Genomic DNA, 11,213 nt, shown 5'->3' with positions numbered 1-11,213 from the left:
ACATTTACAGGATTACACTCGCCACAGAGGATGAGATTTCACGGATGACATTTGTTCGAATTTTTGCAATTGCAACAAATTTTAAGACTGAATGGACTTTCTAATGTCATAATACCCTGTTCTTTGATTTTTTCCTTACCAACCCCCTCATTTTTTGTAGCCCTAGGAATGTTTATTTCAGAGCTATATAGCTGTTATAGCTAAGTTTTTAATAGTAAATTCTGTTTTATTTTTTGCTAGAAAGCTTGCAAACCTTTCAAGTTAAACTAAAGTAAATTGAAAGTAGAGTTGAATTTTTTCATGTTTTCAATCATAACTCCTCTTTTAGAAAAACTATAGAGAAGAATAAAAAAGGTTGAAATTCTAATATTTATACCGGATATATTCTAATATTTTATACCGGATATATTCTAATATTTATACCGGATATATTCTAATATTTATATTGATACCGGATATATTCTAATATTTATACCGGTTATTTTTTAATATTTATACCGGATATATTCTAATATTTATACTGGATATTTTTTAATACTTATACCGAATATATTCTAATATGTATACCGGATATATTCTAATATTTATACCGGATATATTCTAATATTTATACCGGATATATTCTAATATTTATACCGGATATATTCTAATATTTACACCGGATATATTCTAATATTTACTTTTCGTTCCCACAAACTTGTACTAGTAATGTCACAAGTCTTCTGCACAGTGTTTGGATCACTGTTATTCAGCAGAAATGAACTTGCATAAAGGAGTTGAATTTTTGCCACAAACTCTGATTTTCTAATCTCTATATCTTTGTAACCCAATGCCGTAGACCTTAGATATTTCAAACTAGTTATACTTATAGATAAAATAATTTAAGTTTGAAATATCAAAGGTTTACACCATTAGGTTGCAAAGATAATGGAGTCAGACGATTTTAGTTTGTGGCAAAAACTCAATTCCTTTAAATATTTTTTAAAGAAATAATGGCAAAACTATGTCTGAACTCTTTGAACTGTTCTCACTCATTACTCAATGTGAGGTAAAGAAATTATTTTACACTAAAACTCTGTAATTGTTGGAACCTGCACTATGCATTACATTACAGGGTGACTAAGAAAATGGCTTATTATGGTCTTGAAGCATTTTTTTATGTTGAACTCCCTGACTGAAAGGGGTTCTTGTTTTTCACTTTTTTCATCCGATGCAATTTGCTGTGTAGTTGTATAACGATAAGGAAAAAATATACACTTCTAAACCAGGAAAGGAGAATAATACACAAAGAAAAAATTCATATTGATTTCTTCGATATTTACTGCTGGCTGTTTGAACACAATTGTCAAAGAAAATTACTGGCGTTTCATAAAGAATTGGTCCTAGCTATATTACTGCTTTTCTTTACATTGCTCTAGCTCAGAGCCAGAAATTTTAAAGATTAAAGTTTAACGAAACTCTCGAGTTTCCTTTTGGGTTATATACACTGGAATACATTTAAATAAAGATACACAAAAATAAAAAATAATATAAAATTAATCATGTAAATAATAATTCTGAAAAAAAAGATCTACAAAATTGCCTGACAACATTTATTAGACCAATTCCGATACCGGGTTTCATAACGATAACCTGTGGGGGGGGGAGGGGTGCCTAATACGTTTAAGGATTAGTGTTAATAATAGTTGTGAATTTCTTTACAAGATAAATCACCATGTACCCTGAGTAAAAGGATTTCTCACCTAAGCCACCCTCCTGTATTAATATGAATAGATTATGGAAGCTAAACCACCAATCTTATAAATAAAGATATTTCCCGGGGGTGATTCTCAGAGCTGGAGTCTTTGTCATAAATATTTACAGACTATAAATATTATAATAGGACATGGAGTAATGGTTTCAATAATTACTTTTAAATTCAAATAAATGTCTTTATCCTACAAATCTTAAAAGGACTGTTAGCTAAATTTCAAGTGACCCTCCATGTGCAAAGATGGCAGAAATCCGCAAACCATTTTTGTAAGAAACCACAATTTAAAAAAATCAATCGCCGAAGTTAAAAACAAAGATATCTTCTTCACTCTTGATTATGAAAAGGTATTGTGGGTAACATTGTGTATCGGACCTTTCACTTGTATTAAAAATAGAGTCACTTGAATTCATGTCTAAACAGTCCTTTTACAAATATCATATTTTCATATTTGATTTGATTGTTTATATAGTGAGGATATTGAGGTTGAAGTGGAGGATGGAGGAGCTTATAACTTTAATCATAGAGTTCCAATCCTAGCAGGTACAGTGCGTGCACTGTCTTACGCACAAATCGAGAAGTATTTTGCCAACTACTTCTTTTAAGCCTTTTCTCCATGGGTACCTGTTTTTTAGGGAAACCACGCTATATCTACTTTTCATAATTCATTAATTCCAAACTCAATGCTAATGAATAACAGGAAACCTTCAAAGCCCAAAGGGACTGTTGTTGTCATTTCAAGTGACCTTCCACATTATCCTTCCGATTCACATCTGTACCCTTTAAACCTTATCTGATCGATAATATGGAATATATCTTTGGTTTTCTAGTTTAAAAAGTAATTAATTCAAATGATTTCCTCCCATTGTGTCTGGAAAAATACATAAATGCGTGGGTCCCTATTGTAGAGAATCCACCGATGAAAATAATGATTTTTCTTAATAAAATAAAGATTCAAGGCTACATTGTGATTTATAAATTACCACTCCACAAATCTAGAGTTATTTGAATTTATAACTCCTTCAGTCCTTTAAATATTATGGAAAATCAGAGATCAGGACTTTTGTGAGGATATTTATGATCTTAAATGCTTGATCTTAATATCCAATGTGGACATTTTAAATCAAACGCTAGATCCTTCAATTCAAGTTATCCCTGCAGGGTAAGATAATCAGTAATCACCAGATGTCAAAGAGATATAATGTTAATCCGTTGATCTGAAATGAAGATCAGTGTTTGATATCGAGAGTCACAACTAAAAAAGTTTGACTACAGTTTATAAAACACGAGCTAGGAAACCCGGGGAAGTCATAATTATTCCCGCCGTTCACCCGCACTTTGTCAAAAATTACGATTTTAACTATTTTTCCCAATTAAAGTGGACCCTTAAAATTTAGAATCTCAAAACCAAACTAAGAAAATTCCCGTGGCTTTCCTGAGTTCTCCAATCAAAATTTTAGGCAAATTGGCCTTAAAGGACTCCTGAGATATTATCGGACAAACATACAGACAGACAAACAGAGATCACAACTTTTCATATATAGCTAAATGCTCGAAGGTGCTGTTTAGGTCTAGTTGTCATATCTCTCCTTGGGAACACTGCAGCTCTTTGTAAACTATTCTTCGGAACAGAAAACACACAGGAATTCGAGAATATATTTTACAAGAAACCCCGTCTTAATGAAGACCCTATCCGTACAATATCATCAGAGACAATAATATTGTTTTAACTTTAAGAATTAGTGTTAGTTTAATAATATACGGATAGGCTATTCAGCTTCTCCCATTCTATTATCTGTTTCTATTATTTTTCGTTCTACATTTCTAGCTTTTTTGCAGAGAAACTGAGTTTAAGATTTATTCCTTCATTTGCTCCCTCTCGGAGTTTCATATACTTCTACTTTTTGATATGATCTGCCCCCCCCCCCAGGAGAAAAAAATATAATAACTATTAGATTCCATACAGTGCAGTGCTCGGCGGTAACATCAATACTATGAAGACAGCTTTTCTATTCAAGTATTGATTTCTGACAAGCTTACCTTTAAATTACAAGTTTACAAGTAAACAAAGAGAAACTACTAATTGACAGCTTGTTTTGTTTCCATTCTGTTTGAAAGCATTGAAGAAATCAGAAATTGAAATCGAATTATTCGTCTTCATTGTATTGATATAAACAACAACGACTGTATGAATTTAAAAGCAATGCAATTAACCATATGATTTTAAGCGTACAAATTAAGTAAAAACATGTGTGAACTCCAGAAAACCGGGGAGGGGGGGAGGAACTCTTTCATTTAGAAACTAAGTTCTTTAAAGTTCCCCCTAAGGCTAAAAATTCAGAAAAAATTTCCAATTTTGAGCGAATTGAATTTAACTATGTATTTGACTCCTAAATCTCAAATAAGTTTCAAAATGAATGCTGCAAAAAATTTAACCTTTAAGAATTTTTCATTAAAATAGGTATTCATTAAAAAATATAATTTGTGTATTCATGTAAAAATAAAAATTTAAAGGAAGAAATATTCTTTAAAGGGAGGAAGGTTATGGCAAAGAAAAGGATCACTAGGGACCGATTTTCTCAATTATTAAAAAAAAAATTTTCGTTATTTTTATCTGATAAAATGATGGTTAACATTGTTATAAACAAGCGGTATTTCTCATAATATCCCGTTTAGCTGTTGAAGCCTTCTGTTTACAACACATTCAAGTGAAATATACTGTTTGGCGCATTTTCCAAATGGGTTTTCATTTGTTTTTATTTTATTGCTAAATTAATTTACATTCCAGATGTCTACAATATAACAATTCTCCAAATGACTAAAACGCTAAAAGTACATTAATAATTTTACCTCATAATTACATAATTATCATCAGTTTTGCAAATATATTAATTTAAAATTTACAAAATTCATTATTTTTACTTTCTAAATTCTTTTTTACTTTTTGTCCCATGCACATTTAAATTTTTAAAAGATAAGTGGGCTATCATGTATATAAGCATGTTTACGAACATCTCTAAAAATTCTCAACAAAAAAATGAATAACATCAATCAGAAAATTGAGAATAATAATCTTTTTAAAGTCTTTCTAAATCTGATAATAGCCGACTTACTCGTCACAGCATTCCCAATGGCAGGTAACTAAACAAGAACCCAAGGACAGGAAACTAATTGAGAAGTATTCTCAATGGCAGTTAATTAAACAAGAAATATTCCCAATGTTAAGTAAATAAACGAGAAATATTCCCAAAGTCAGGTAACTAAACAAGAAATATTCCAAATTTTAGGTAACTAAACAAGAAATATTCCAAATTTTAGGTAACTAAGTGAGAAATATTCTCAATGGCAGGAAAATAAACAAGAAATATTCCCAATGTCAGGTAACTAAACGAGAAATATTCCCAATGGCAGGTAGCTAACTAAACAAGAAATATTCCCAATGTCAGGTAACTAAACGAGAAATATTCTCAATGGTAGGTAACTAAACGAGAAATATTCCCAATGGCAGGTAACTAACTAAACTAGAAATATTCTCAATGGCAGGTAACTAACTAAACAAGAAATATTCACAATGGCAGGTAACTAACTAAACAAGAAATATTCCCAATGGCAGACTAAACTAGAAATATTCTCAATGGCAGGTAACTAAACGAGAAATATTCTCAATGACAGGTAACTAAACGAGAAATTTTCCCAATGGCAGGTAACTAACTAAACAAGAAATATTCCCAATGGCAGGTAACTAAACGAGAAATATTTCCAATGGTGGGTAACTAAACAAGAAATATTTCCAATGGTGGGTAACTAAACAAGAAATATTTCCAATGGTGGGTAACTAAACGAGAAATATTTCCAATGGTGGGTAACTAAACGAGAAATATTTCCAATGGTGGGTAAATAAACGAGAAATATTTCCAATGGTGGGTAACTAAACAAGAAATATTTCCAATGGCAGGTAACTAAACAAGAAATTTTTCCAATGGTGGGTAACTAAACGAGAAATATTCCCAATGTCAGGTAACTAAAAAAAAAATATTCCCAATGTCAGGTAACTAAGTGAGAAATATTCCTAATGGCAGGAAAATAAACAATAAATTTTCCCAATGTCAGGTAACTAAACGAGAAATATTCCCAATGGCAGGTAACTAACTAAGCAAGAAATATTCTCAATGGCAGGTAACTAACTAAACAAGAAATATTCCCAATGGCAGGTAACTAATCCCGTAAATAAAAGCTTTAAATTGTAAAAAAGAATAAATATATTTTCCGTTGTAGACAAGCAAAAGAAGGAAATATATTTATGCATGTTAAACAATCCTAAGTAGAAATTGTATCTTAAGTTGTACGACTTTTTTATGATTTACAAAATATTTTTCCTAGTCTCATAAAAGAAGTCTTTTGTTTTATCCTTGAAATGAAATTCTGTGTGAAAACTCAGCGTTTATACATTTTTTAATTATTTATGCTTTCAGTGCGCTTCGCGTCATATTCTATTTCAATTATAAACATTTACTCTTTGTATACATTGTAAAACAGTAACAAAAAAAGCTCGCGGATTTTTTAAAAGAAAGGAATTGAGTCTTTGCCACAAACTCTGATTTTCTTATCCCAATATCTTTGAAACCCAATCTAATAAGTTTAAAATATCAAAGGTTTACTTTACACCTTTGGGTTGCAAATATATAAAGATTAGAAAATTTGAGCCTGTAGCAAAAACTCAATTCCTTTCCTGGATTTTCAGAATTTAATGAAAATCGAGTTTTGTTGGAGGCTAATTTGTTAAATTTTGATCATGCATAAACCTTCCCTGGGGTCATGTGAGGCCCCACAGACAATGTGAAATTGTAGGATTTCCAACGCAAGTGGATTTTACTTCCGCGCAAATGCGGGCCCTAAAATTTACGCGCAATTCCGCACAATACAAGAACAACTGCGCGCAATTTCGCACAATTCAAGAACAACTGCGCGCAATTCCGCACAAAAGAATTCCGATTGGAAACCCTAGAAATGAGTGAATGAATCATACATCCGCCTAAGATACATTGAGGTTAATCTAATCTAACCAAAACCTTTTCAAAGGGAACTTAATTGAATTAATTTTCCTATCAATCTTCATCTTTTACCATTTTGTTAATTGTAAACTAAAAAATAAATATTCACAACTACTTTAAAGAGAAAAGTTAAGTGAATTTTACATAACCAAGGGTTCCCATGACCAATTTTGCCAATAAGACTTCCAAAGCGCAGTGAGGGATTTTTAGTAAACAAAACTGGTCGAGGGAACCCGTGGTTAAGTAAAATTTAAATTTACCGAAAAAAGTAGTTGTAAATACATTTATCATCTTTTGAGATGAAAATGCGCGGTTTTTTCTCTCGAAAACTTCACTCAGCGGCTAGCTATTTACATAACTGTCCCAAGGGACGTTTAGTAACTTAACCTCCCTCTGTTAGGAGAATCATAGGTAGGAAATGGTGGTCAAAAGTCTGTTAAAAATAAGGCACATCCCAAACCATGATCTACTGAATCTAAAATACTTTAAAATAAAAAAGTTTTATATCAGGTCGAAAAGATATACATAAAGTTTAAACTACAAGCATTTTGAGAGATCTCACTGTATAGAATTAAAAAGTTTTTCTTTAACCAATTAGAATCGAATATCAATGCATATCCAGTAAATTTATAAGAGAAATCAAATTCTCACAGATTACTCGCTAGGTTTAACCATAGATTAATTAAGATAACAAATAGGACACTAGATGTCGTCTTTTAAAGATTTATGTGTGTTTCGTACACAATAACCCTGAGGCAGAAGCCGAAAGGAGTTAAGCGTAGTCGGCGTAGAACAGGCTCTCTCTCTGTAGAATTACACAACAGAAATAGAACCTGCTATATTTACATTTACAGTTTGGCTTCTGCCTCAGGGGTATTGTGAACGAAACACACTTAAATCTTTAAAAGACGACAGAGTGTTCTATCTGTTATTTTAATTAATATTCGATAGTTCGTACAAAACATTAGGAATTCTTTTAGTTACATTTCACATTGTTTATATTTATTCTCAGGCCAGTGTTTATGGGAGGCCACAGGCTGGATCGGAGGAAACGCGTACTGCAAATTTCTCAAGGTAAAAAGCTGGTTTATGAAGGACGAATTAATAGGTTTAAAGTGATTTGAAGGTTTTTAAAATCATTTAAAACCATCTAATCAACTTAAACCTATCAATCTTCAATCACGTGGAACCTAAAAATGACCTGTAATTTATGGATATTGAGGATGTGAATCTAAATAATCAAATAATCAAATTTTGCATTTTAATGCATATTTATGATGAGGGGTAGGAAATGCTTCTTTTAAACTTAATAATTGTAAACCTAAAATAATACTTCTAATGTAAACCTAAAATGATACTTCTAATGTAAACCTAAAATGATACTTCTAATGTAAACCTAAAATGATACTTCTAATGTAAACCTATTTGTCATATATTATAATTGTAACATAATTTTCTTTTTTTGGTTCGCATTTTGGTACATAGTATGAAGTCAATTTAACCCTATTCCGACTAGGGCTGAACACGTCCCAACTTTTTCTTGCCGTTTTGTTAACGGTTTGTTCAACCGTTAAAACAGAGAAATTAACAGCGCGAAGCTCCAAAATGTTGTTTGTAATGGTTAAAGAAATTGTTAACTGTTAACGGTCTATTTCAGTATTAACGGCACTAAGCGCCAAAATAAATTTGTTAAGGGATATGAAATTGTTAACAATGCAGCCGTTAACGGTCTTTTGTAGTATGAACGGCTGTAATGGTTTGTCAAATCCTTAACGGCACTATAAGTTGAATTATATTTATCATTTTCTGCCGAACGAGTATAAATATCTGATATCCAAATCAACAATATTTAGACTATTCTGAGGAGAACCCAGATTCTTTCACGACTGGACAAACTTCAAATTTTTTTTATCAAAATTTCAAAGGTTGCCATTTAAGGATGTTAACACATAAGACGACATTTAAATACATCAAGTACAAGTTTAATTCAATTTTAAGCAGAAAAGAAACGAAATTCACCATTTAAAAGAAAAAATATGTTCCGTTTTCGTTTTCGAAAAGTAGGAATATGGTTAACTTAAAATATGCCTCTTCCGAATTATAAGAGAAATTGATACAGGGTGTCCCAAAAAACATGGGAATTCAGTGACGAATTCGATGTCGTCTTTTTTAAGGCTTAGTATTGTAATACCTGATGTAAAGACATATTATGTAATTTCGTCTGCTAGAGTATATTTTACGTAAANAATAATTATTTATTTCTTTAAAATTTCTGCAGTATGAACAGTGTACTTTATTTTTACTCGAAATCTTCTAATTTTATTCATTACATTCGTAATGAACCAAAACATAAACAAACAACAATATTTAAACTCTAGCAGACGAAAAATTCACCGGGATGACAGCTTTCATATAAGTAGGTATCGCTATACTAAATCATAAATCTTATACAAAGCCGACTTCGAATTCGTCACTGAATTCCCATGTTTTTTGGGACACCCTGTAGAAACCAAAGCTGCACTTAAAATGTATCAGTATTTTTTTATATAAACGATTTTTGTTTTTTGCTAACCTAGGGCAATATTTTTCAAGGCAGTATACATAAAGTGTGTACACCAACGAGGTTATAGTGTATAGAGTGATGATGTACGCTACTCCTTTACTAATTTTACAGGCCATAAACTATACCGAGAGCGTATTGCATATTTGTTTATTATAAGTTGATTCCGGCCTAACCTATAGTATATCAATATAAGTAACAGTTGTAAGTGTACAGTACAGCTATAAACTGAGCACACAGGTAGAGAACTATCATCCCCCCTGGTGTACACATTTGATTGAGAAGTATTTCAAGCTAAATTAAAGTAAATTGTACGAAAGATTTAAATCTTATATGTTCTCAACCATAATAATGTGTATGTTGTACCGGCCGGTAAATCCTTGTACCGTAGTTCAGGCAGCGTTTTGTCCAATGTAAACTAGGAATTAATCAAAACATATACAAAGGTCGGAGCTTCAATGGGCAGGGTAGGAAGGCTGGGATTGTTGTTGTTTATTGAACTGAAACCAGTTACTGAGCACTACAAAGGTCGGAGCTTCAATGGGCAGGGTAGGAAGGCTGGGATTGTTGTTGTTTATTGAACTTAAACCAGTTACTGAGCACTACAGTATTGGGCAGGGTAGGAAGGCTGGGATTGTTGTTGTTTATTGAACTGAAACCAGTTACTGAGCACTACAGTATTGGGCAGGGTAGGAAGGCTGGGATTGTTGTTGTTTATTGAACTGAAACCAGTTACTGAGCACTACAAGTATTTCATATTAAAATGTACACAATCCCTATCCCTCATACCATTTGTATACATAGCTAATCATTTTCTATTTATTTTTAATTTATGTTTTTGAATCAGTTCATGCAAACCTTCTCGCTGACCTTGTCTAACTATATGCTGGTCACCATTGCTATTGAAAGACATAGAGCAGTTACTAACCCTCTACAACACTTAGGGGCTTCTTACAGGTAACTTAAAGGATCATGTTTACGAAAAACAAATCTTCGTTTTCCTTTTTCGAGAATAATAATTGGAATTCTAACATTATTAACAATTATAAGAAAATTTTTCGGTGTAAGATTTAAATAATGATATTTTTACTTTATCATTACTTGTGTAAAATATGAAATAATTAGTTTGGTGTTTCTTTTCACCATGAAATGTCGCAAAGATCAAAAAATGCATAATTGAATCATCCAGAAAATTGAGCCTCAAAACTTTTGTGTGAAATAGTGTTAATGTTTACAACGCTTGATCTTGATATCCACGGTGGCAACTTTAATTATATTTGAGTTATCCCTGCAGGGTAAACCAACAAGGGGTATCTTAGATTTATTAGTTTATATCTAGGACTTCAGAAGTCTACGAATACTGATTGTTGATCCAGACCCGGAAATTTAAGAGAGATATCGTTAAACAAAGCTCCTGACTTTCTCTTTTGAGTTCACACATTTTCGTAGATTTTAATTTAAGAAATCTGAAAACAAAAAGAGAATGCAAAGAAACCAGATAAAATAGTATTTTTTAACATAAATGTCGGTATCTACTAAACTGTCATGACCCCAATTATAAAACCGGGATTCCGATACTGGGGTCCATTACGATACTCTGTCTTAAGTTTCAGGCTCAGCACAACACAAAAGTTTTGAGCTCAGTACATCTAGAAATCAGAATATAATCATTTAACTATTTTATGGTTCTCAGTTCTTCTTGATTAAAATATATTATGTTAGAATGCTGATTATAACATGGTCTTTTTCTGCTCTTACTGTAACAGTGGGCGAGTTTTGTTGATCTTTTACGATCAGCAATTCAAGGATGTTTTGGATCGCTGAGATCATAGCTACCAAGGGGAATCATGTG

General features: G+C 32.0%; 2 long non-coding RNA genes across 2 annotated transcripts; both read left to right on the top strand.

Moving 5' to 3' along the window:
* The first annotated feature begins 985 nt into the window (after positions 1–985).
* On the top strand, positions 986–3,394 carry LOC111707501 (uncharacterized). Its single transcript, XR_002766454.1, has 3 exons — positions 986–1,048; positions 2,223–2,293; positions 3,320–3,394. It is a non-coding gene; the product is annotated as an uncharacterized LOC111707501 (long non-coding RNA).
* A 1,409-nt stretch (positions 3,395–4,803) lies between these two features.
* On the top strand, positions 4,804–11,119 carry LOC111707506 (uncharacterized). The gene is made up of 4 exons (XR_002766456.1): positions 4,804–4,887; positions 7,814–7,875; positions 10,209–10,318; positions 11,084–11,119. It is a non-coding gene; the product is annotated as an uncharacterized LOC111707506 (long non-coding RNA).
* Positions 11,120–11,213: the final 94 nt, after the last annotated feature.

Source organism: Eurytemora carolleeae, unplaced genomic scaffold, assembly GCF_000591075.1.
Source record: "Eurytemora carolleeae unplaced genomic scaffold, Eaff_2.0 scaffold268, whole genome shotgun sequence".
Classification (NCBI taxonomy): Eukaryota; Metazoa; Arthropoda; class Copepoda; order Calanoida; family Temoridae; genus Eurytemora; species Eurytemora carolleeae.
The sequence above is the reverse complement of the archived record's forward strand: the minus strand, read 5'-3'. Positions and strand labels throughout refer to the sequence as shown.